Below are 24,806 nucleotides of genomic sequence, written 5' to 3' on the forward strand. Positions count from 1 at the left end.
ACTTTCTCAAGGAAGACATTAAGGTCTTGTGAATAATCAACAACTATTTATAAGGAAATAAACCTCAATTTCCTTTCACTTCCTATTTCAGTCGTCTTACAATGATTTTTTATATTAAGTTCTACTCTTTGTGATTTACCAAAATTATTTTTCTACATGATCTCCTGATTATTTCTCTCATTTTTCATCAGTCAAAATAAACTCCAACCATGATGTAGAACAAAGGGGAAGCAGTGGGTCAGAGAGCCTAACTGCCCTCACTCTCATGGGCTAGTTTATTTGTCTCCAAGTATTCTCACACTCACACAGCTTTCTCCCTTTGGTCCTCTTCACTGTCCCACTAGCTGAGGGAGAAATAGCCCACCAACTAGCCATCCTCCAAGGATTCTTTCTCACCTGAGTCCCACTTTGTCTTCCTGCCCCCACACTCTGCTGCTGTACAGGACCTCATCTTCTGTTCTCTGTCATTTCATTATTTTCTCATCTGCATCCAGATGAAAAAATCCTGACACTTTTCTTGACTGAGGTTTGGGCCCCTACAATCCATTCTTCACACTGCAGTCAGATTAAGCCTTCTAAAGCCTAAAACTTATCAGCTACCCCCACCCCTCCTTAAAGCCGTCCAACAAATGGATTACTGTTGCCTTCGGAATCAAGCCAAATTCCCAGCATGACTATATTAGTCCATTTTTACACTGCTATAAAGAACAACCTGAGACTGGGTAATTTATAAAGGAAAGAAGTTTAATTGACAGTTCGGCATAGCTGGGGAGGCCTCAGGAAACTTATAATCATGGTGGAAGTTGAAGAGGAAGCCAGGCACGTCTTATGTGGCAGGAGGAGAGAGACAGAGCAAGGGGGTAAATGCCAAACACTTTTAAACCATCAGATCTCATGAGAACTTACTCATTATCTCAAGAACACCATGGGGAAAACTGCCCACATAATCCAATCGGCTCCTACCAGGTCCCTCCTTCTTAGACCATGAAGATCAAAATTCAAGATGAAATTGGTTAGGAACACAGAGCCAACCAAACCATATCAATAACTTATGCGATCCTTTGAGATCTGGCCCCTGTGCACCTTCTCATCCCTCAGCACCTCACTGCTTCCCTTTGCATTATTTGTCTCATGGAAGGATTTGCCTTCCAAATGTCCATCGCTTTTTCTCCTCCTTCCTTTCCATCTCCACATCAACACAATGTTGGGGAAGACAAAGAAGTAAAGGTATATCTGAAGTTTCGAATTTGCCACATAGAGCAGACAATGCCATTCATGGAAACATGGAGGAGAATGTGCTGATTAAGGAAATATGAGTTCTTTTTGAGACCTCTTAGTTTTCAAGTGCATAAGGGACAAATCACAGGTGAAGGACACTGAACATACAGTTGAAAAGGAGGGTGATGCTTACGAGAGAAGTTGGGGCTGAAGAAAAATATCTAGGATTCATCAGTCTGACACTACAGTGATCATCATAAGCCTGCCAAATGCAGAAGGGTAATAAGAAAAGAATATTGAATACAAGACTTAGAAAGTAACCAGTGGTTTTCTATATGTTTAGTACTTTGTCCTTCAATAGATATTCCCTGTATTATCTCTCATGGTTATCACAACAACTCTAAAATGCTACCTAAAGACACATAACTGGTACTCAGGATTCAGACTCCACACTTCTGACCGCTAGATTGGTGCTCTCACCACTGCACTACACTGCTGTTCCACACATTAGTGCATGTGAGTATTTTTTGAAATGAAAAGCACTCATGGCAGAGAGGTGTAAGAAATAGGCCTGAAGAAATTATTTTAAAGTGGCAAGTGCTATGATAGAGGGTGCTCAGGAAATTTAGAAATAACATGCCAAACCCAGCCTGGACTTCTGTAGTAGCTGAAGCCTGAGCTACGTTGGAAATGATGTGATGAATAAGTCAGAGTGAAAGAAAGAGCTGGCAGAGGACCTGGAAAGGCATTCAGGCAAACACCAACATAATTGGTGAGTGTGGAGAGCTGCAAGAAACGTGATGAAGCCACGGAGGAGAGGATGAGGAGCGTGCAGGAGGAGATGAGGCTGGAAACAGGGCAGAGCCAGCCCTTGGAGGGCTTTTTAGCTTTGTTAAGGAACACAAACTTCATTCTAAGGCTGATGGGGAGTTGCTGGAGAACTTTGATGGCAGATGCTGGAGTACTATGTTGTGCAGGGGCATGACAGATCAGTTTGCACCACAGACCCATCACTCAGACAGCACTCAGATATAGACAGAGAACAGAGAGAGCTGTTGCATTAATCTATGTGAGAGATGATGAGAATCCGAAATAGGGCAGTGAAAGTCAGAATGGAAAGTTTCACTCTTGAAACTTTCAAGAAGTGCAAGGGATGAAATGATGTTTTAACATAGCATGAGTAACCAACAAGCCCATCTGACAGACATTTACAAAGCACTACTATGCTTTTTGTTAAGAGGCTACTAGGCATGTGCCTGCATTAACCACATCATGAGTTTTTTCATATGAGAACAAGGATAAGAACAGAATGTTGCTGGATTGTATCTTTCTTTAGGGCAGTTCACATTAGTAATGGTTACCAAATGGAGACACGTATTTTTTGACCCAGCTAAGCAAGTAACTTCATTAAAAAAAAAAAATGACTGGGGTATAATTGACATATGTAAAGCTGTACATATTTAAGATGTGCAACTTAATAAATTTGGAGGTAAGAATAGACTCATGAAACTAAGATCACAATCTAAGCCACAACATATCCATTCTTCCAAAAGTTTCCTCTCACCCTCTTTATTTATTTTCTTTCTTTACTATAAACACTTACCAATAAAGCTATCCTCATAGCAAATGTTTAAGTATATAATTCAGTATCATTTACTGTAGGCATGTACTATACAGTGGATAACTGAAACTTTGTACACTTTCACCTCCCTGTTTTTCCCACCCTCCCTCACTCATCTAGCCTTTGGCAACCACCATTGTACTCTCCATTTCTTCTTTTTTTTATTTTTATTTTCTTTCCGTCTTTTTTTTTTTTTAAATAAGGACGAGGTCTCACTATGTTGCCCAGGCTTGTCTCAAATGATCCTCTTGCCTTGGCCTCCCCATGCTAGAATTACAGGCATGAGCCTCTATGCCTGGCCTGTACTTTCGGTTTCTATGAGTGTACCTTATCCTTATACACATGGTAGTATGCAGTATTTGTCCTTTCCGTGTCTTGCTTATCTTATTTAGCATAATGTCCTCAAGATTCATACACGTTGTTGCAAATGGTAGGATCTCCTTTTCTATGGCTGAATAATATTCCATTGTATTTATATATCACATTTTCTTTGTCTATTTATCTGTTGATTGATAGACATTGAGGTTGCATCAGTGTTTTGACTATTGTGAGTACACTGCAGTGAACATTGTAGTGCAGATATTGCTTCAAGATTCTGATTTCAATTCCTTTAGGTGCATACCCAGAAGTGAGGTTGCTGGATCACATAGTAACTCTATTTTTTATTTTTTGGGGATCTGTATACTGTTTTCCATAGTGACAATACTAATTTACATTCCCACCAACAGCATACTAGTGTTCCCTTTTCTCCCACCAACAGCATACTAGGGTTTTATTTTTTCTTTTTGTAATCACCATTTTAACAGGTGTGAAATAACAGCTCATTGTAGTTTGATTTTCATTTCCCTGATGCTTTTAGTGATGTTGAATCCCTTTTCATATACGTATTGGTCATTTGTACATCTTCTTTAGAGAAATGTCTACTCAATTCTTTGGCCCATTTTTAAATCAGTTTATTTGGTTTTTGTTTTTGTTTTTTCATTTTGTTTTGCTTCTGAGTTGCAGGAGTTTCCTATATATTTTGGATATTAACCCTTTATCAGATAAATGGTTTGCAAATCTTTTCTCCCATTTCATAGATTCCCTTTTCATTTTGTTCATTATTTCCTTTGCTGTGCAGACGTTCTAGTTTGAAGTTATCTCACTTGTTTATTTTTGCTTCTGTTACCTGCTTTTAGTGTCATATCAAAGAAATTACTGTCAAGACCAATAGGTTTTTCCTGTGTCTTCTGCTAGAAGTTTTACAATTACAAGTGTTATGGCTAAGTTTTTAATCCATTTTGAGTTGATTTTTGTTTATAGTATAAGACAAGGGCTCCAATTTCATTCTTTTGTATGTGGATATACAGTTTTGTCAATAGCAATTATTGTAAAGACCATTGTTTTCCCATTGTGTATTCTTGGCAACCTTGTCAAAGATCAGTTGACCATAAATGTGTGGTTTTATTTCTGCGTTCTGTATTCTGTTCCATTGTCCTATGTGTCCGTTTTTATACCAGTACCATACTCTTTTGACTTCTGTAGCATTGTAATATATATGTAAAATCAAAAGCGTGGTGTCTCCAGCTTTGTTCTTCTTGCTCAAAATTGCTTCAACTACTCACAATCCTTTATGGTTCTATCTGAATTTTAGAACTACTTTTTCTATTTCTGTAAAAAAACAAAAAGGAGTCATTTGGATTTCGAAAGAGAGTGCATTGAATCTGTAGATTGCTTTAGGTAGTATGGACATTTTAGAACATTAGTTCTTCTAATTCATGAACACAGATGTTTTCCATTTATTTTTGTTTCTTAAAATTTTTTTCATCAGTGTTTTATAGTTTTCAGTGTACAAGTCTTTCACCTCCTTGGTTGAGCTTATTTCCAAATATTTTCTTCATTCTGATGCTGATGTAATTGGGATTTTTTTTATTTCCCTTTAGGTAATTTGTTATTAATGAATAGTAACACATTTGATTTTTGTATATGGATTTTGTATTCTGTGACTTCACTGAGTTTATGTATTAGTTCCAACAGGTTTTTTGTGGAATCTTTTTGTTTTCTATACAAGAAGATTATGGGCCAGGGGCGGTGGTTCACATTTGTAATCCCAGCATTTTGGGAAGCTGAGGTGGGCAGATCACCTGAGATCAGGAATTTGAGACCAGCCTGGCCAATACGGTGAAACCTCGCCTCTACTAAAATTACAAAAACGAACTGAGTTTGGTAGCAGGTGCCTGTAATCCCAGCTACTCGGGAAGCTGAGGCAGGAGAATTGCTTGAACCCAGGAGGAAGAAGTTGCAGTGAGCCGAGATCGCACTACTGCACTCCAGCCTGGTCAACAGAGCGAGACTCCATCTCAAAAAAAAAGAAAAAGAAAGAAAGAAAAAGAAAACAGATTATGGCATCTGTAGAGATAATTTTACCTCTTTTATGATGTAGATGGATTTTATTTCTTTTTTGCCTGGCTTATCTTCCTAGGATTTCTAGCACTGTGTTAAATAGAAGTTGCAAGGGTGGGCATCCTTGCCTTGTTCCAGAGAGCAGCAGAAAAGCATATTTTATCATTGAATATAATGTTACCTGTGGGTCTGTGGTATACAAACTTTATTGTGTTAAAATACATTCCCTCTAGTTTATGTATCATAAAATGGTGTTGAATCTTTCTAGGGGCTTGTTGATTTTGTTTATCATTTCAAATAATCCATTTTCAGGGTTTTTTTCTATTTTTCTTTTTTATTTAATTTGCTCTGATCTTTATTATTTCATTTCTTCTACTAACTTTGACCTTAGTTTATTCTTTTTCTAATTCCTTGAGGTATAAAGTTTGGTTTTTTTGAGACCTTTCTTATTTTTTAATGTAGGCATTTATTACCTGAACTTCCCTCTTAGAAGTTCAAGTAATCCCATACTTTATTACTTGAATATCCCGAGTAACCAAGTTTTGGCAGCATCCCATAACTTGTGGTTGCTTACTTTTTGTTTTCACTTGTCTTGATATACTTTCTAACTTCTCTTTTGATTTATTTTTTTGACCCAGTGGTTGTTCATGAGTGTGTTGTTTAAGTTCCATGTATATGTAAATTTTCCCATATTCCTTCTGGTATTGATTCTAGTTTCATTGCATTGTAGTCAAAAATATATTTGGGATGATTTTAATCTTCTTTAACTTGTTAAGACTTGTTTTCTGGCCTAGCATGTGTGATATATCCTGGAAAATGTCCCATGAGCACTTGAGAAGAATGTGAATTCTGCTGCCATTGGGTGAAATGTTCTGTATATGTCTGTTAGGTCCATTTTGTCCATAATGTTGTTCAAGTCTGCTGTTTCCTTATTGATTTTCTGTCTGGATGTTCCATCTATTCATAAAAGTATAGAATTGAAGTATTCTATTATTGTATTACTATTGTCCCTTTAGTTCTTTTAATATTTTCTACAGGAGTCTTTAGGTTTTCTAGGTAAATGATCATATGATCAGCAAACAGCAATTGTTTGACTTCCTTTTTATTGATTTGGATGCCCTTTATTCCTTTTTCTTGTCTGATTGCTCTGGCTATGACTTCCAGTATTATGTTGAAGAGAAGTGGTGAGAGTGGGCATCTTGTCTTGTTCCAGTTGCCAGAGGGAATGCTTTTAACTTTCTCCATTCAGTGTTATGTCGGCTGTGGATTTGTCATAAATGGTTTTTATTATATTGAGGTATGCCTCTTGTATGCCAAGTTTGCTGAGAGTTTTAATCATAAAGAGATGCTGGGTTTTGTGAAATGCTTTTTCTGCAACTATTGAGATGATCATGTGATTTTTGTTTTTAATTCTGTTTATGTGGTGCATCACATTTATTGACTTGTGTATGTTAAACCATCCCTGAATTCTTGATATGAACCCATTTGATTATGGTGGATTATCTTTTTGATATGTTGTTGGATTTCATTAGCTAGAAGTTTGTTAAGGATTTAACATCTATGTTCATTAGGGATTTTGGTTTGTAGTTTTCTTTTTTAGTTGTGTCCTTTCCTGGTTTGGGTATTAGGGTGATACTGGCTTCATAGAATGATTTATGGAGGGTTCCCTCTTTCTCTATCTTGTGAAATAGTGTCAACAGAATTGGTACCAATTCTTCTTTGAATGTTTGGTAGAATTCTGCTGTGAATCCATCTGAATTTTTTTGTTGTTGTTGGTAATTTTTGTTTTTTTGTTCTGTTTTGTTTTGTTTTTGAGATGGAGTTTTGCTCTTTGTTGCCCAGGTTGGACTGCAGTGGCATGATCTCAGCTCACTGCAACCTCTGCCTCCCTGGTTCAAGTGATTCTCCTGTCTCAGCTTCTGAATAGCTGGGATTACAGGCACCTGCCACCATGCCTGGCTAATTTTTGTATTTTTAGTAGAGACAGGGTTTCACCATGTTGTCCAGGCTGGTCTCAAGCCCCTTGACCTCAGGTGATCTGCCTGCCTCAGCCTACCAAAGTGCTAGGATTACAGGTGTGAGCCTGGCCTGCTGGTAAATTTTTTAATTACCATTTCAATCCCGCTGCTTGTTATTGGTCTGTTCAGGATATCTAATTCTTCCTGATTTAAGCTAGGAGGGTGGTATATTTCCAGGAACTTATTGGTCTCTTCTAGGTTTTCTAGTTTATGTACATAAAGGAATTCATAGCAGCCTTGAATGATCTTTTGTATTTCTGTGGTGTCAGTTGCAGTATCTCTCATTTAGTTTCTTATTGAGCTTATTTGGATTTTCTCTCTTCTTTTCTTGGTTAATCTTGCCAATGGTCTATCAAATTTATTTATCCTTTCAAAGAACTAATTTTTGTTTCTTTTATCTTTTGTATTTTTTTGTTTCAATTTCATTTAGCTCTGCTCTGATCTTGGTTACTTCCTTTCTTCTGCTGGGTTTGGGTTTGGTTTGTTCTTGTTTCTCTAGTTCCTTGAAGTGTGACCTTAGATTGTCTGTTAGTGCTCTTTCAGATTTTTTTATGTTAGCATTTAAGACTACGAACTTTCCTCTTAGAACTGCCTTTGCTATGTCCCAGAGGTTTTGATAGGTTGTGTCACTATTGTCATTCATTCAAAGAATTTTTAAAATTCCATCTTGATTTCATTTTTGACCCAATGATCATTCATATGTTTAAGCGTTCCAATATTTGGTGAACACATATTTATGATTATCACATCCCCTCAATGAATTGGCTTTCTTATTATTACATAGTAACAATTTTTGTCTCTTGTGACAGATTTTGACTGAAAATCTAATATAAATATAGCCACCCCTACTCTCATTTGGTTACTATTTGCATAAAATATATTTTCCATTCCTTTATATTGTCTATGTGTGTCATTAAAGTTAAAGTGAATCTCTTCTAGATAGAATATTGCTGCATCATTTTTTTATCCATTCAGCCACTGTGTCTTTTGATTGAATAACTTAATCTATTTACACTTAAAATAATTATTGATAAGTAAGAACTTACCACTGCCATTTTGTTCATTGTTTTTTGGTTGTTTTGTAGATTTTTTTTTTCTTCCTTTTTTTCTGTCTTCCTTTGTAATTAGTTATTTTTTTCTGGTAGTAGTATGCTTTGATTCTTTCCTCTTTACCCTTTTTTGTATTTATTAGAGGCTTTTTTTCTTTATAGTTACCATAAAGTTTGCATAAAACATCATATAAAAGTCATTTTAAGCTGATGACATCTTTCATTCATTCATGTACGAAAACTACTTGTGTCCCTCACCTACATTTTATGCTATTGATGTCACCATTGACATCTTTTTACATTGTGTATTCATTAACAAATTATTGTAGCTATTATACTCCTCCCTTTTAACTTTTATATTAGATAAGTGGTTTATAACATTGCAATATTACATTGTTCTGTTTTTGCTCATACATTTTCATTTATCAGTGAGATTTATACTTTCATGTGTTTTTGTATTGCCATTTAGTTTCATTTCAACTTGAAAAATTTCCCTTAGCACTTCTTGTAAGTCAGGCCTAGTAGTGACAAATTCCCTCAGTTTTGATTTGTCTGGGGAAGTATTCATTTTTTAAGGAAACTTTTACTGGGTATCCTGTTTACGATTGTCAGTTTTTCCTTTTTTTCAGCATTTTGAATATGTCATCCCACTCTCTTCTGGTCTAAAAGATTTCTGTTGAGAAATTCATCAATATTCTTATGAGGTTTTCTTGTATGTGATGAGTCACTTTTCTCTCGATGTTTTCAAAATTCTTTTTCTGTCTTTAACTTTTGATAATTTAATTACAATGTCTCTTGGTGTAGACTTCTTAAGGTTCAACCTATTTGGGTCATTAGAACTTCATGAGTTTGGTTGTCCATTTCCCTCCCTAGATTTGGAAAATTTTCAGGCATTATTTGTTTAAATAATCTTTCTTCCCCTTTCACTTTCTTTTCTCTGTCTGATATTCCCATAATATGCAATTGGTTTGCTTTGTGGTGTCCCATAAGTCCTGTGGGTTTTTATTGCTACTTTTTATTCTTTTTCTTTTCTTTTCTTTTCTTTTTTTTTTTTTTTTTTTTTTTTTTTTTTTTTTTTTTTTTTTTTTTTTTTTTTTTTTTTTTTTTTTTTTGCCACTCTGTTTGGATAATTTCAAATCACCTGTCTTTAAGAAAGTTAGCTGATTCTTTCTTCTGTAGATCAGTATGCTATTGAAGCTCTCTACTGAATTTTTCTATTTGGTCATTGTATTCTTTAGCTCCAGAATTTGTTCAGCTCTTTTTTCATGGTTTCTCTTTATTGAGCTTCTCGTTTTGTTCACGTATTTTTTTCCTAATTTGATTTAATCATCTATATAGTTGTTCTCTTACAGCTTACTAAGTTTCTTTAGGATAATATTTTGAATTCTCAGGACATTTATAGATCTTCATTTGACGGGGTGGGGGTTGTCAGTTCTGGGAGCTTCATGATCACTATATAACAATAAAAGGGCCAAACAATGGCACACTTTAGGTGCCCTTGAAGCCAGACTTGACTCTGCAGGATTTAGGGAAGGCATGCAGTTTTGAAACATCTCCTTTACTGGAGAAGGAGAGGAGAGCTTTCATCTAGTGTCTTGGCATATAAGGGTACTACCCTAGGGAAAAGCAATGGATGACTCTTATCACCTAACATGACTTTGTGGGATTAAGAAAAAGCATGCATATGTAAGCCTTACCTCTCCTCAATAGGGAGCAAAAAGAGTGTAAGGGGTGCATCCATTGAGATTTGAGAGACCTCTAAAATCTGTAGCCAGGTTGTCTGATGAAGGTAATTCCTTTTTTAATTCAGTTTGTCTGTAAAGGCTGGAAGAGGTAACTGCTTCTTCAAGTGGGAAGACATCAATGTAAGGCTACAAGAATCATGAATAATCAGAGAAGCGTGACACCCATGTCAAACCTGTTGCTAAGATACTTCTAGCTTCTTAGATCTGTATGCCCTCTACAGGGACACATGGAGCACCAGCTGCAGGGGCATATAGAGGACCATTCATGGGGTCATGTAGGATGCTGGCTGCAGAAGTGCAATAGGTGCTGGCTTTGAGGGCACACAAAGTGCCAACTTTGAGGATGCACAAGATACAAAGTTCAGGAATGCATTGAGTGCTATATGTGTGGATGCACTGGGTGGCTTCTTAGGGAGCACACAGTGCTAGCTGTGGGGCACCATCTACAGGAGTATACAGGGGTCTATCTGTGGGGTCACGCAAGACATCAGCTATGGAGGCATGTAAGACCTTGTCTGCAGAAGCACACAGGATGCCTCTGTAGTGACACACATGCTGCTTGCTGGGAGCCCTGGCTGTTTTCTTTGTCTTTGCTCTCCATAGATGACCCAGCTGTACTGATTATCTTAGCAGTCTGGGAATGATGACAGAAACAGGCGTCTCTACTGGGGAATCCAGACCTTCACTTTATTTTCTTCTTCACCTGAGGATGAAGTTGTATGTGAGGGGCACTCTTTGGCATGATATGGGCAAAGTGAAACTACTCTTTCTACTCCTTTCATTGTAGCTGATCTCAGGTTTTGTGATTAACGGGAGCTCTGGAACCTCTCAACTGGACTGCAGAGCTCCCACAAAGTATTTTCATCTGCAGATGGTTGTCAAATCAGTGTTTCTGTCAGGAGACGAGGGCTGGAACCTCTTATTCTACCATCTTGCTGACATCATTTCAACGTCATTTTATAAAGAACTAATTTTTTTTACTGCTATTAATTTCAGTCTCAGAAGAAATCCTTATGTTTGAAAGCCTCTAGCTCTGGTTTTTATCTAAAGATAAAGATCTAGGTTCATCACTCTATAAATTTAAATCAAAACCATGGAGGCCACCAAACAAAACATTTGAAACAGGAAGAGAAGAGGCTGATGGTGGAACACTTTGGAGGTGGCCAGAAAAACAAGAACCAGAGAATTAATCAAAGTCATACAAGAGACAGAAACATAACAGGAACATTCAAAAGACAAAAGAAGAGACCTTCCAACTCCTGCCAATTGAATTTTCCTACATACACACACTCCTCAATATAAAAGATAAATGTTAAATCTCACCTTCTTTCTATTAGTTCCAGAAGTGTTGAGTCCCTAAGAACCCTGGATTATTGGAGAGGTTGTCAAAAGCAGGAGATCCAGAAATGCCTCTGTGCTACAGCACCCTGGTAGAAGAACAGATGAGGTGAGCCTCCCACCACCTTTCCACCATGTAGAGAGTGGCACCCCATGGAATTCTCTATCACCATGTTTCTCTACCCACCCCACCTCCACTCTCACTCAGAGTCAGAAAGGCAAACCCAAGACCAATAAATGTGTGTGTGCATGTGTGTGTCTTGACCCTGTCTCCCTTCCAAGCTTATGTACTTCTGTTTAATCTTTTCTCTTCACTTTGCCAACAAGCAGTAATACTTACATCATGGTGCTGTTCAATAAATCTTCAATAATGTTGCAAAGAATAATACCCAAATGACTTAGCTTATGATACAGGGTCTTTAACAATCTAATCTCAGACAATGATTCTCCATGTCCTCTGCATTTTGGCCATACTGGAGTCCATACCATTTCTGGGACCCTCCCTGCATTCTTCTGCTTTATGCTCATACCCTTATTATCATCTTTTCTTCGCCTTCCTTCCTCAAAACTCCATGTCTACTTTTAAAGCCTTACGTAGCAACCAAAATTCAGCTCCATCACATCTCTCCAGATGTTCCTAGTCAAAATTAACCTCTCTCTCTCTCCTCCTCCTCCATCCTACCTTGTAATTCTTCAGTAGAACCCTCTTAATTTGTCTTATATCATAGTTTTATGGGAGTAAATCTGTCTCTGCTTTCTCTCTGTCTTCCCCAACCCCATTCTTACATATAATCATGAGCCTCTGGGAATACAGAACTCTCTCTTACTCATTTTTGCACTACCTAACAGAGCCTAACACAGATGTGGATGTATAGTATAATTTCAGTAAATATTTGGTAAATTGAAAGATATTGCAATCAAAATGGAAAGATATACATATATAGTTTGCTAATCTCCTTGTGTGTGTGTGGGTGTGTGTGTGTGTACACACACAAGGAAATTAGCAAACTATAGACTGTTATGGTTAGAGGGCAACTTAAAAATTATCTCTACTAATTGCTTTATGTTATAGAAGAATTTGAGGTCAGAGAATTGTAAATAAAAGAAGGTAACTTATGTCAAGTGCTATATAAATAATCGGTGCAACATCAGCATGCAGGAGGCCATGTATTATTTTAGAAAGTAAAATGTAAAAGATATGATATGGTTTGAATCTGTGTCCTCATTCAAATCTCTTGTTGAATTGTAATTCTCAATGCCAGAGTTGTGACCTGGTAAGATGTGATTAGATCATGGGCACAGATTTCCCCCTGAGTGTTGTTTTCATAATAGCAAGTGAGTTCTCTCAAGATCTAGTTGTTTAAAAGTGTGTGGTACCTCCCCACATCCCTCTTCCTCCTGCTCCAGTCATGTAATATGTGCCTGCTTTCCCCTTGCCTCTTGCCATAATTGAAGGTTTCCTGAGGCTTCCCCAGAAGCCATGATGCTTCTTGTACAGCCTTCAGAACTGTAAGCCAATTAAACCTCTTTTCTTTATAAAATTCCCTGCCTCAAATATTTCTTTATAGTAGTGTAAAAATGAACAAATGCAGAAAATTGATACCAGGAGTGGGACATTGCTATAAAGATTCCTGAAAATGTAGAAGCAGCTTTGAAACTGAGTAATGGGTAGAGGCTGAAAGAGTTTGAAGGGGTAAAAAGAAGACAGGAAAATAAGGTAAAGTTTGGAACTTCTTAGAAACTTGTTGAATGGTTGTGACCAAACTGCTGACAGTGATATGGATAGTGAATTCCAGACTGAGACGGTCTCAGAGGGAAATGAGGAACTTATTGGGAACTGGAGTAAAGGTCATTCTTGCTATGCTTTAGCAAAGACACTGGCAGCATTGTGCCCCTGCTCTAAGGATCTGTGGAACTCTGAACTTGAGAGAGAAGATTTAAGGTATCTGGCAAAAGAAATTTTTAAGCAGCAAAGTGTTCAAACTGTGGCCTGACTGCTTCTGAAAGTCTATGCTCATATGCATGAGTAAAGAAACTATCTAAAACTGGAACTAATATTTAAAAAGGAAGCAGAACATAAAAGTTTGGAAAATTTGCAGCTTGGCCATGCAGTAGAAAAGAAAAACCCATTTTCAGGAGAGGAATTCAAGCAGGCTGCAAAAATTTACATAAGTAAAAAGGAGTCTGCTGCTAATAGCCAAGCCAATGGGGAAAGACCTCAAAGGCATTCATTTCAAAGACCTCTGCAGCAGCTTCTCTCATCACAGGCCTGGAGGTCTAAGAGGAAATAATGGTTTTGTGAGCCATGCCCAGAACCCCGCTGCTCTGTGCAGCCTCAGGACATGGTGCCCTACATCCCAGCCACTCCACCTCCAGCTGTGGCTAAAAGGGGCCAAGGTAGAGCTTGGGCCACTGCTTCAGAGGATGCAAACTGTAAGCCTTGGCAGCTTTCACATGGTGTTAAGTCTGCAGGTGCATAGAGTATGAGAGTTGAGGCTTGGGATCCTCCACCTAGATTTCAGGGGATGTATGGAAAAGCCTAGACATTAAGGCAGAAGCCTGCTACAGGGGAAGAGCCCTCATAGAGAACCTCTACTAGGGCAGTGTGGAGGGGAAATGAGAGGTTGGAGCCCCAACACACAGTCCCCATTGGGGCACTGCCTAGTGAAGCTGTGAAAAGAGTGCCACCATCTTCCAGATCCCAGAATGCCAGAATGGTAGATTCACTAACAGCTTGCACCATGTACCTGAAACAGTTGCAGGCACCCAACACCAGCCTATGCAAGCAGCTATGAGGGCTGTACCCTGCAAAGCCTCAGGGAAGGAGCTGCCCACGGTTTCAGGAACCCACCCCTTGCATCACTGTGCCCTGAATGTGAGACACAAAGTCAAAGTAGATTATTTTGGAGCTTTAAGATTTAATGATTGCCCTGTTGAGTTCTGAACTTAATGGGGCCTGAGCTCCTTTGTTTTAGCCAATTAACCTTTCAGAATAGGGGTATTTACCCAATGCCTATACTTCCTTTGTATCTTGGAAGTAACTAAGTTGTTTTTGATTTTACAGGCTCATAGGCAGAAGAGACTTGGCTTGTCTCAGATGAAACTTGGACTTTTGAGTTAATGCTGGAATGAAGACTTTGGAGGACTGTTGGAAAGGCATGATTGTATTTTTCAATGTAAGAGGACATGAGATTTGGGAGATGTCAGAGGAGTAATAATAGGTTTGCATCTGTGCCCTGACTCAATTCTCATGTCTAATTGTAATTCCCAATATTGGAGGTGGGGCCTTGTGGAATGTGATAAATCAAATCACAGGTGCTGTTCTCATGATAGTGAGGGAGTTCTCATAAGATCTAGTTGTTTAAAGGTGTGTGATACCTCCCTGCTCTCTCACTTTCTCTTGTTCCAGTCATATAAGACATGCCTGCTTTCCCTTTGCTTTCCACCATAATTGAAACTTTCCTGCGGCCTCCCCAGAAGCTGTCATGCATGCTGTACATACAGCCTGTAGAACCATGAGCCAATTTAACCTTTTTTTCTTTATAAATTACCCAGTCTCGGGTATTTCTTTATAGCAGTGAAAAAATGGACTAATATAAGATCCCTGATGGGAGATGATGAATAGGGCATTACAAGGAGGAAAGAACTTGGTGTCATCCTTTTGATTGCCATACTTTTGATGATTTTAGCCCTCTAAACCAGTTTGGAGGGAGCAGAAGTTTTTTTTCAGGGAAGTAGTAGGAGATAAGGCTGGATGGCAGATTGAGACAGAAATCTGGAAGCCCTTAAAGATCAAGCAGAGACTTATTTCTGGAATATAAAAATCAAAACAATTGAACTCTTGGAGATAGAGAGTAGAGGGATGGTTAACAGAGGCTGAGAAGGGTAGTGAGGGCTTGGGGGAGAAGTGGGCATGGTTAATGGGTACAAAAAAATATAAAGAATGATAATAGCACAACAGGATGACTATAGTCAATAATAACTTCAGGAAGAATGAATGAAAAATAGGAAGAATGAATAGAAAATAGAAAGAATGAATTAGCACAACAGGATGACTATAGTCAATAATAATTGTACATTTTAAAATAATGAAAAGAATATAATTGGATTGTTTGTAACACAAAAGATAAATGCTTGAGTGGATGCACACCCCATTCTCCATGGTGTGATTATTATGCATTGCATACCTGTATCAAAATATCCCATGTACCACATAAATATACACAATACTATTTACCCAGAAAAATTATGATTAAAAAAAAAAGGCCAGTAAGAGAATTCAGACTCTATCCTGAGACATTGGAATAGTCTTAAGTGTGTTTTAATACTCGGATGATGAACAAGAAGGTGACTTGAAAAATAAACAAAACATCAGGAAAGTGAGGAGGAAACTGCACTAGAGCCAGATAGACCACTTAGAAAGTAGGAGGTGATTAATTCTGAACCAGGGAGACTAAAATTGGAATCAATAAGAGGAAACAGAAAGATTTATCATTAAAACTTTGGAAAAGTGAAGGGACAAAGGGAATATCAAGAATGACAGATTTCCAGCTTACATGATTCAGAGAACAAAGGTCTGAGGGGGAAAAAAAAGACAGAAAAAAAATAAAATGTTAAAACTGGAAAAGTCCTTAAAAATATCATGTCCACATGCTGTCTTTTATAGGTAATGACTGCAAGCAAAAGCTAGTGCTGGAGAAAATAGAAGGACTTTGCTTTTAGTGAGTTTTCAGAACATGATTCTCATCACTTCAGAGGCCAGGAATGGAAACATCCACTTATGGGAAACTGCACTAGCCTTAGGCAGAGTCACATTTGGCCCCTGCATGAGGCTCGTCCCCTTCTCTTGCTCCCTCTGTGCTGCCCAAAATCTGCCCTAAGCATGGGGTCATCTCCCCTCTGAATCTTAATGGCTTTCTTATTTCCCTGCCTGGAGTCACCCTTTATCTAAGTCTGTGCCTTTTACTTTGGCCCCAGATTCATCACCCCAGTTTATACCTGCCCTGAAAACATGTGTGCTAGTTCCATAGTTCCCCTTTCTCCATTATTCTTTATTCACTCCTCTACATTCATTCATCCAACATTCTTATAAGTTCTGGAGATAGAATGGTAAGCAATACATTTTCAGTGCTTTCAGAAGGCTTACATTCTAAAATGAAAGCAAGTTCTCCCCCACTCCCCTAAAAAAGAAAACAAATAATAACCACAAAATAATTTTAAATCACAGTAAGTACTAGGAAGAATCAAAATCTGTGATGAAGATAAGCAAAAGAATATAGAATTTTGAATACAAAATTAGGCAGAAAAGTAAGTTTATTAAGAATGAGATCCCATTACTGGGTATATATCCAAAGGATTATAAATCATTCTACTATAAGGACACGTGCACACGAATGTTCATTGCAGCACTGTTTACAATAGCAAAGACCTGGAACCAACCCAAATGCCCATCGATGATAGACTGGACAGGGAAAATGTGGCACATATACACCATGGAATATTATGCAGTCATCAAAAGTGATGAGTTTGTGTCCTTTGTAGGGACATGGATGAACCTGGAAACCGTCATTCTCAGCAAACTGACAGAAGAGCAGAAGATCAAACACCGCATGTTCTCACTCATAGGCGGGTGTTGAACAATGAGAACACATGGACACAGGGAGGGGAGCACTACACTCTGGGGTCTGTTGGGGGGAAACAGGGGAGGGACGGTAGGGGGTGGGGAGCTGGGGAGAGATAGCATGGGGAGAGATGTCAGATGTAGGTGATGGGGAGGAAGGCAGCAAATCACACTGCCACGTGTGTACTTATGCAACAATCTTGCATGTTCTTCACATGTACCCCAAAACCTAAAATGCAATAAAATAAATAAGTGGAAAAAAAAAAAGAATGAGAAAAGAGTCCAGGTGTGATTTACACCTGTGATCCCAGCACTTTTGGAGGCCAAGGCAGGAGGATTGCTCAAGGCCAGGAGTTCAAGATCAGCCTGGGCAACAAAGTGAGATCTTGTCTCAAATTCATTTTTTGCATGTGGATATCCAATTGTTCCAGCAATAGTCTTTTTTTTTTTGAGACGGAGTTTCACTCTTGTTACTCAGGCTGGAGTGCAATGGCGCGATCTTGGCTCACCGCAACCTCCGCCTCCCGGGTTCAGGCAATCCTCCTGCCCCAGCCTCCTGAGTAGCTGGGATTACAGGCACGCGCCACCATGCCCAGCTAATTTTTTGTATTTTTAGTAGAGACGGGGTTTCACCATGTTGACCAGGATGGTCTGGATCTCTTGACCTCGTGATCCACCCGCCTCGGCCTCCCAAAGTGCTGGGATTACAGGCTTGAGCCACCGCGCCCGGCCAATAGTCTTTTTTGAAAAGACTATTTTTCACCAATGAATTGTCTTGACACCCTTATCGAAAACCAATTTACCATAATGTAAAGTATTTTTTATGTATTCTCAATTCTATTCTATTGATCTACTTGTCTATCCTTATGCCAGTACAACAGTGTCTTGATTACTGTAGTTGTATAGTAATTTTTAAAATCAGGAAGTGTTAGTTCTCTAGATTTGTACTTTTTCAAGATTGTTCTGTATATTCTGGATCTCTTGCATTTCCATATAAATTTTAGGATCAGCTTGTCCATTTCTGTAAAAAAAAAATGAGCTACAATGTTGTTAAGAAGTATTACCATCTTAACAATATTATGTCTTCCAATTTGTGAACATGAGGGGTTTTCTTCTGTTTTGTTTCATCTGGTTTATTTTTTTTTTATCCTAATTGCCGGGGTAGAACCTCCAGTACAATGTTAATTAGAAGTGACAAGAGCATACATCCTTTTCTAGTTCCTGATATTAGGAGGAAACATTTAGTGCCACTCTATAGTACCTAGTTCCCTGCTGAGATTTTTAAGCTCTGATTTTATCTCTATGAATGTAGTAAGCATAGTGGTTCTGCAATCTATATTGGATAATTTTGGCATCTTTTATTTATTTATTTATTTATTTATTTATTTATTTATTTATTGAGATGGAGTGAGACTCTATTGCCTAGGCTGGAGTGCACTGGCATGATCTTGACTCACTGCAACCTCCACTTCCCAGGTTCAAGTGATTCTCTACCTCAGCCTCCCAAGTAGCTAGGATTACAGACATGCACCACCACACCTGGACAATTTTGTATTTTTAGTAGAGAAAGCATTTCATCATGTTGCCTGGGCTAGTCTTGAACTCCTGACCTCAGGTGATCCACCCACCTTGGCCTCCCAAAGTGCTGAGATTAAAAGCATGAGCCACCACACTCAGCTTTATTTCAGTATCTGATGTCTCTTTTGAATTACTTGTTGGTAGTTCTGTTGGTTCTGGCTTATGTTGTTTTATCTCTTGTATCTTATTGTTTTTCATAGTTTTCAGGCCATTTTTAACGTATTAATAGAAACAATTTGAAGGCTTAGATGGTCTTATTTTCCTTCAGAGAGACTTTTTTCCTTCTACCAGGTACCTGATGAGAACCAAGGTTTTCTGAGTCACCAAGATGACCTAACAAAATATAATCCCTATCCTCATTCCCAGGGCACATGTCTTGGACTGCTATAACAAATTACCCATAGACTAGGTGGCTTAAACAACAATTATTTATTTCTCACAGTTCTTGAGGCTAAAACAATCAAGGTCAAGGTTCTGATAGATCCAGTGTCTGGTGAAGGCACTCTTCCTGGTTTGCTGATAGCCATCTTCCTACTTGTCTTCACATGGTAGAGAGCAGGGAGAGAGCAAACTCCTCATAAGGGCATTAATCCCTTTCCTGAGGGCTCCATCCTTATGACCTAATTATCTCCCAACAGTTTTACTGATACAGTCTGGATCTTTGTCCCCACCAAAATCTTATGTCAAATTGTAATCTCCAATGTCAGTGATGGGATCTGGTGGGAGGTGATTGACTCATGGGGTTGGTTTCTCATGAATGATTTACCACCATCCTCTTGGTACTGGTCTCATGATAGTGAGTGAATTACTGTGGGATCTGCTTGTTTAAAAGTGTGCAGCACCTCCCCCTCATGCTCTCTTGCTCCTGCTCCCACCATGTGAGATGACTGCTCCCCCTTTGCCTTCTGTCATGATTGTAAGTTTTCTGAGGTCTCCCCAGAAGCCAAGCAGATGCCAGCATCATGCTTCTTGTACAGCCTGCAGAACTGTGAGCCAATTAAGCCTCTTTTCTTCATAAATTAACCAGTCTCGGGTATTTCTTTATAGCAATGCAAGAATGAATTAATACAGCCACCTTCTAATATCATCAAATGTGATGGATTTGGAGTCAAGATTTCAACACATAAATTGGGAAAGGGACATAAACATTAGACAAAAGCAATATCCCTTTGAGGTCTGAGTCCTGAGCAGGGAGTGTTTCAACAATTTTCCCACCATTAACAGGCACTGGACTCTTATCCTTGTCCCTACCAAGGTAGTGTGTGACTCTACCTTTCATTCTTTTCCCTGGAATAGTAATATTTACCCAGCATAAAAATATTTTTGAATGGTGAAACCCTTCAGGGTCTTAACCTCCTACCTCCAACTTGTATCTTCTTCCTACACCAGCCTTCCAAAAGTGTAACCTAGCCCCAGTCTTTGAACACCTCCAGGGAAGAAGCCACTGAGGCTGCCTATCTTTCTCAAGCTGATCACAATTTCGTAATTCTTTACTATTGTTTTTCCTTATTGTTCCTTTTAAGACCACTTTTTCTTCCCAGCTTTTTAGTTGTCTTTAGAGGGAGGGTTATTACCAAAGCCAGAAACTTCTAATTTTCATTTTAGTAACGTTGCTTTCCAAATAATAGATGAGAGGATATTTTTCTTTGTAGATGTATGTTAATCCATCTGATTCACAACGAAAGAATAAAAAAAATCTGAATATCATTGTTTTATAACAGCTAATGAAGTAATGCATCTAGGATATTTTTCTTTATAAATATATAATAATCCATCTAATTCACAAAGAAAGAATGAAAAAATCTGAATATCATTGTTTTATAACAGCTAATGAAGTAATGCATCTAGGCATCTAATTAATATCTGGTAATATCACAAAGTGAGGGATATCCAGACATCAGCATGGGAAAATACAATGCCACCTATGAAGTAGTCGCCTCCTCAAAAAATAATAAAACCTGGGATGAACCTGGAAACCATCATTCTCAGCAAACTTACACAAGAACAGAAAATCAAACACTGCATGTTCTCACTCATAGGCGGGTGTTGAACAATGAGAACACATGGAAACAGGGAGGGGAACATCACACTCTGGGGTCTGTTGGGGGCAAATAGGGGAGGGACAGTGGGGGACGGGGAGTTGGGGAGAGATAGCATGGGGAGAAATGCCAGATATAGGTGAAGGGGAGGAAGGCAGCAAATCACGCTGCCATGTGTGTAGCTATGCAACAATCTTGCATGTTCTTCACATGTACCCCAACACCTAAAATGCAATAAAAATAAATAAATAAATAAATAAATAAAATAAAACCTGAATCAAGTCTCTAAATCTAGCCACTAAAGCCATCAACCAATCTATAAGAAATACTGAGGACAAAGAAACTTGTTAAAGTATGCTATAGAGATGTGATAAGCAAACTCCAGGCTGTGAGACATTCAGGAGAAACAATTCAGTTCCTTAACAAAAAAATTGTAATGGAAAAAAATGTTGAGGGGACTTAGATATTAAAATAGATTTATGAAATATAGTGAATCGCAATGCATTGATCTTATTCAAACCTTGATATTTTAAAAACTGTCAAAATTACGCTATTTATGATGTAATTGAGAACTTGAACACTGATTCAAAAATATTTGATATTTTAAAGCACTACATTTTTAAGTATGATAACACTATTGTGGTTATGTTTAGCAAAAAAGAAGTGTGTATATTTGTGTCTGTACACGTATGTGCCTTTCTGAACATATACAATTGCACATTATATAATCTACATACATACACACATATATTGAGTATAATAGTTCTAGATAAAAAAATTTTAATGTCTGGGATTTGCCTAAAACTAATACAGGGAGGTAGGAAGTGAATGAGAGTGTAGATCCAGAAAAAAAGACTATTATGTAGAGAATGGGAGAATGGGTTGTTGGGGGAAAAGAATGCAAACATCATTTCGGAGAGTATTGTAATGTCCAGGTGACCGACGATGCTGGCACAGTCTAAGGTAATGAAGCAAAATAGAGGAATTTGAGATATATTTTGACTTTGAGATTTCTGTGATAGATTAATGAATATGTGAGGTAAATAATCGCCAAGGGGAAATAACATAACTTGGGAAGAAAGTATATCAATGAAAGGATGATTTTTAAATCTAGGGAAATTAATGAGCCCATTCAGGTCAAGTATATTAAGGCAAACATTTATTGAACCCTAATATATCAGTCACTCAGTAGATTCATGGTCTGAATGGGGGAGGCAAATCCTGTGATAAAATATTGGCAGAGTGTCAGATGCAATGGAAGCAAGATCCCTCTTCACCCTGCTCCCCATCCAGTCACAGGGGATGAACTGTGAATAAGAGTCAACAAACTTAAATGACATCTGAAATATTGTCACCAACCGAATTTTTCGACTTCCACCAAAGGAAATCATTGTTTTTATTGATAACATCATTCTTCCAGCTTTATCTTTTCAAAAACTGAATTTGAACGGTTTCAGGCGCTAGGTAAAATGTCATGCCTGTATCTTGGATGCCTTCAGGAACAGATGGGGCCTGAGAAGTTCAGAGCAATTCAAGGCAGTCATAAGCAAACTAAAATCCAATTTTCCTTGGGAGGAGGGTACTGGAACAGCCAAGCAGTCTGGAAGGAGAGGCTGGGCGGGGAGTACGGTCTCCCTGATTCACAAAGCCTGTTTATTCAACCCCACATGTCCTTCAAGTTTTCTCCTGCCCTGAACACACAGCCTGCAGATGAGCACTAGTTTATGGGCACAGCTGATTCCAATCCTCACTTGTCATGAACTAATGTTTTATGATGTGTTGAGGTGACCCCTGGCAAAAAGACTGTATAAATGCCTTTTATTGTTTTCTTGTTTGTGATGTATTGGGCCAGAGGATGTGTGTAACATGATCAACCTAGTAAAAATTTTAATCTCTTCTATTTTTATGGCCTTCCAGGAAAAATTCCCTTTAGGGGAAAAGTAAAGGCTCTTAGAACTAATTCTCAAACATCTTACCAACATGTTGCCAAAAATGGGGTGCAGTCATATCAAGGGTCTCCACTTCTCTAAAACTTTTCCTAATAGTTTTTGTTTGGAGACTGGTGTATTCAAGCACTTAAGAGGCAGAGGCTTGATCCCTGGAGGGGGTGTGGGGTCACTGAGAGTATATGTGGGAGGGATGGGGGAAAGTCTTAGGATTTACAGGCTTCAATTTGCTGTTATGATGCCATCTTCCAGAGCCCTTGGCCCACAAAGACTAGAGGTTTTGCTCGCTATCAAAACTCTCAAAATAGTAATCACAGCTAAACTAACAATATCATTTAATTCTCACAATAAGCCTGTCAAGTAGGTATACCACATATACATCCACCCTGCATTTTACAGATAGGAGAACTAAGGCTGAGAAAAGCTGTGACTTACTCAGGACCACACAGCTTGGTGGGAAGCAGCTTTGACTTGGTTGCTTCTGATCTCTGTGTCCAATTTAATAGAGGTTTGCTCCCAGATACAAACATCCCCCCCTCACCTCTATTCAAAGACCCTAGGAGCCAAAGGAGAAGAGATTTGAGAGCAAAGTTCATGAGGGTTGTAACATCCGCCATGCGTAACATCCTCAGTCTAGTGATTCTTACCTTATTTGCACCTCATTCCCGTAACAGTTGATATATACCTGGTATCACTTCACTAGTACAGGACATACATGTGGGAGTTAACTATCTGTAACTCAACTTCCTTCCCTCTCACTTAAAGAGAAACACATCATAATCCAGGTAAAAGTGACATTAAATTTTCTCCGATTTATTTTTATGTAAGTCACTCACAAATAATCCATTATTAGTAACAACAAATTATTAGTAGCACAAATTACTTACAATGTGGTTTCAAACTGTCACCAGAAGAGACATCTGTTGCTTCATCCCTGCAATGACCAGTTATTCTTTCTCAAACATACTACTGTTCTCTATCCATAACCACCCACTCTCACCTTTATCTACTGAGTTCCCAGCATCTCATGGGTATAAAAAGCATGGGATTCAGAGTCAGACATACTTACATTTGCATCCCAGCTCTGACACTTACTAACTGCATGATATTGGCAAGTAATTAAGCTTCTCTAAGACTCAGTTTTCTCCTGTACAAAATGGAGATCAAGTAGTATCTGCCTCATGCTATTGTGAAAATTAAATGGCAATAGACATATGTTAATTAGATATGCAAGTTATTACAGTGTCTGGCACACATTAACCACTGACTAAACGTTAATGACCTTTTATTACTTTATCCCATATCTATCCAGTTCACATCCTCCACTCCTTTTCTGTCAAGTTTTCTTGGGCCTGTGTTTACTGTGGAGAGTAGCTTATGTTCTGAAATCGCTAGTAAAGAAAACAACAAGATGTTACAAAGAGAATTGGAAGGAAGCCTCAAATTAATCAACATTTATAAAATTTCTCCTGTGCCCCAGCCATCCTAATTAGTCAGTTTACCTTTTCCAGTGATGTGTTAGTATTAGGGTGGATTGTGAGTTTGGCCATCAGCATTCATTGGTTGCAATGTTGAAGCAGCAACTCCCCACTGATTTCAGAGACCACTCATCCACTTGGCCATCCACAGTGTTAGTTTCCTAGACATTAGGGAAAGGCCTGCCCCAAAGCAAAGGCCAGGCCACACTGTTTCCTCTCCACTCACCAGTGTCCACACTTCAGCTCTGTGGCCAAACATTTAATGAAATACTGCACAAGCAAAGAGAAGCTTCCCCAACTACTGAGATTGCATTAAGAACACTAATGGAGGCCAGATCATAAGTCTGCCTTCACCCCACCCCAAGAGGGAAAAGAGACCTGTCCCCATGGAGGAGGCTTGCATACATGTATATGAATCTCAACACCGTAAGGGCAGGTATGTCAACAAGAGATAAATCAGTGGTGGACAAGGCAAAGGCCCAATGAAAAGTGAGATCACATGTTAGTAAGTCATCAAAGGGTTAGAGATTCTGCAAGAGAAGTTAGCTATTCCTTCACCTGTCAGATCTATTATTTAAATCTTAAATCTGACAATGATCCTCATTGCTCACCCAAAATCTAAATGGTACCATAGTATTTAGGAGAGATTCCCTTCCCCATGTTCTTCACATCAAAAATGAAGATGCAGGCCAGGTGGCTCACCCCTGTAATCCCAGCATTTTGGAAGGCTGAGGCAGGTGGATCACTTGAGGTGAGGAGTTTGAGACCAGCCTG

The 24,806-nt window shown here is 38.5% G+C and overlaps 1 long non-coding RNA gene across 2 annotated transcripts; it reads right to left on the reverse strand.

The window, feature by feature from the left end:
- Positions 1 to 18,979: 18,979 nt before the first annotated feature.
- Positions 18,980 to 24,770, reverse strand: LOC108308832. 2 transcript variants are annotated; one of them, XR_001827063.2, is made up of 3 exons: positions 22,990 to 24,770; positions 20,881 to 21,915; positions 20,310 to 20,527 (listed from the first exon to the last, which is right to left on the reverse strand). It is a non-coding gene; the product is annotated as an uncharacterized LOC108308832 (long non-coding RNA). The 2 variants fall into 2 exon arrangements; XR_001827064.2 differs by lacking the exons at positions 20,310 to 20,527; positions 20,881 to 21,915 and adding an exon at positions 18,980 to 19,285.
- Positions 24,771 to 24,806: the final 36 nt, after the last annotated feature.

Source organism: Cebus imitator, unplaced genomic scaffold (assembly GCF_001604975.1).
Source record: "Cebus imitator isolate Cc_AM_T3 unplaced genomic scaffold, Cebus_imitator-1.0 Scaffold88, whole genome shotgun sequence".
Classification (NCBI taxonomy): domain Eukaryota; kingdom Metazoa; phylum Chordata; class Mammalia; order Primates; family Cebidae; genus Cebus; species Cebus imitator.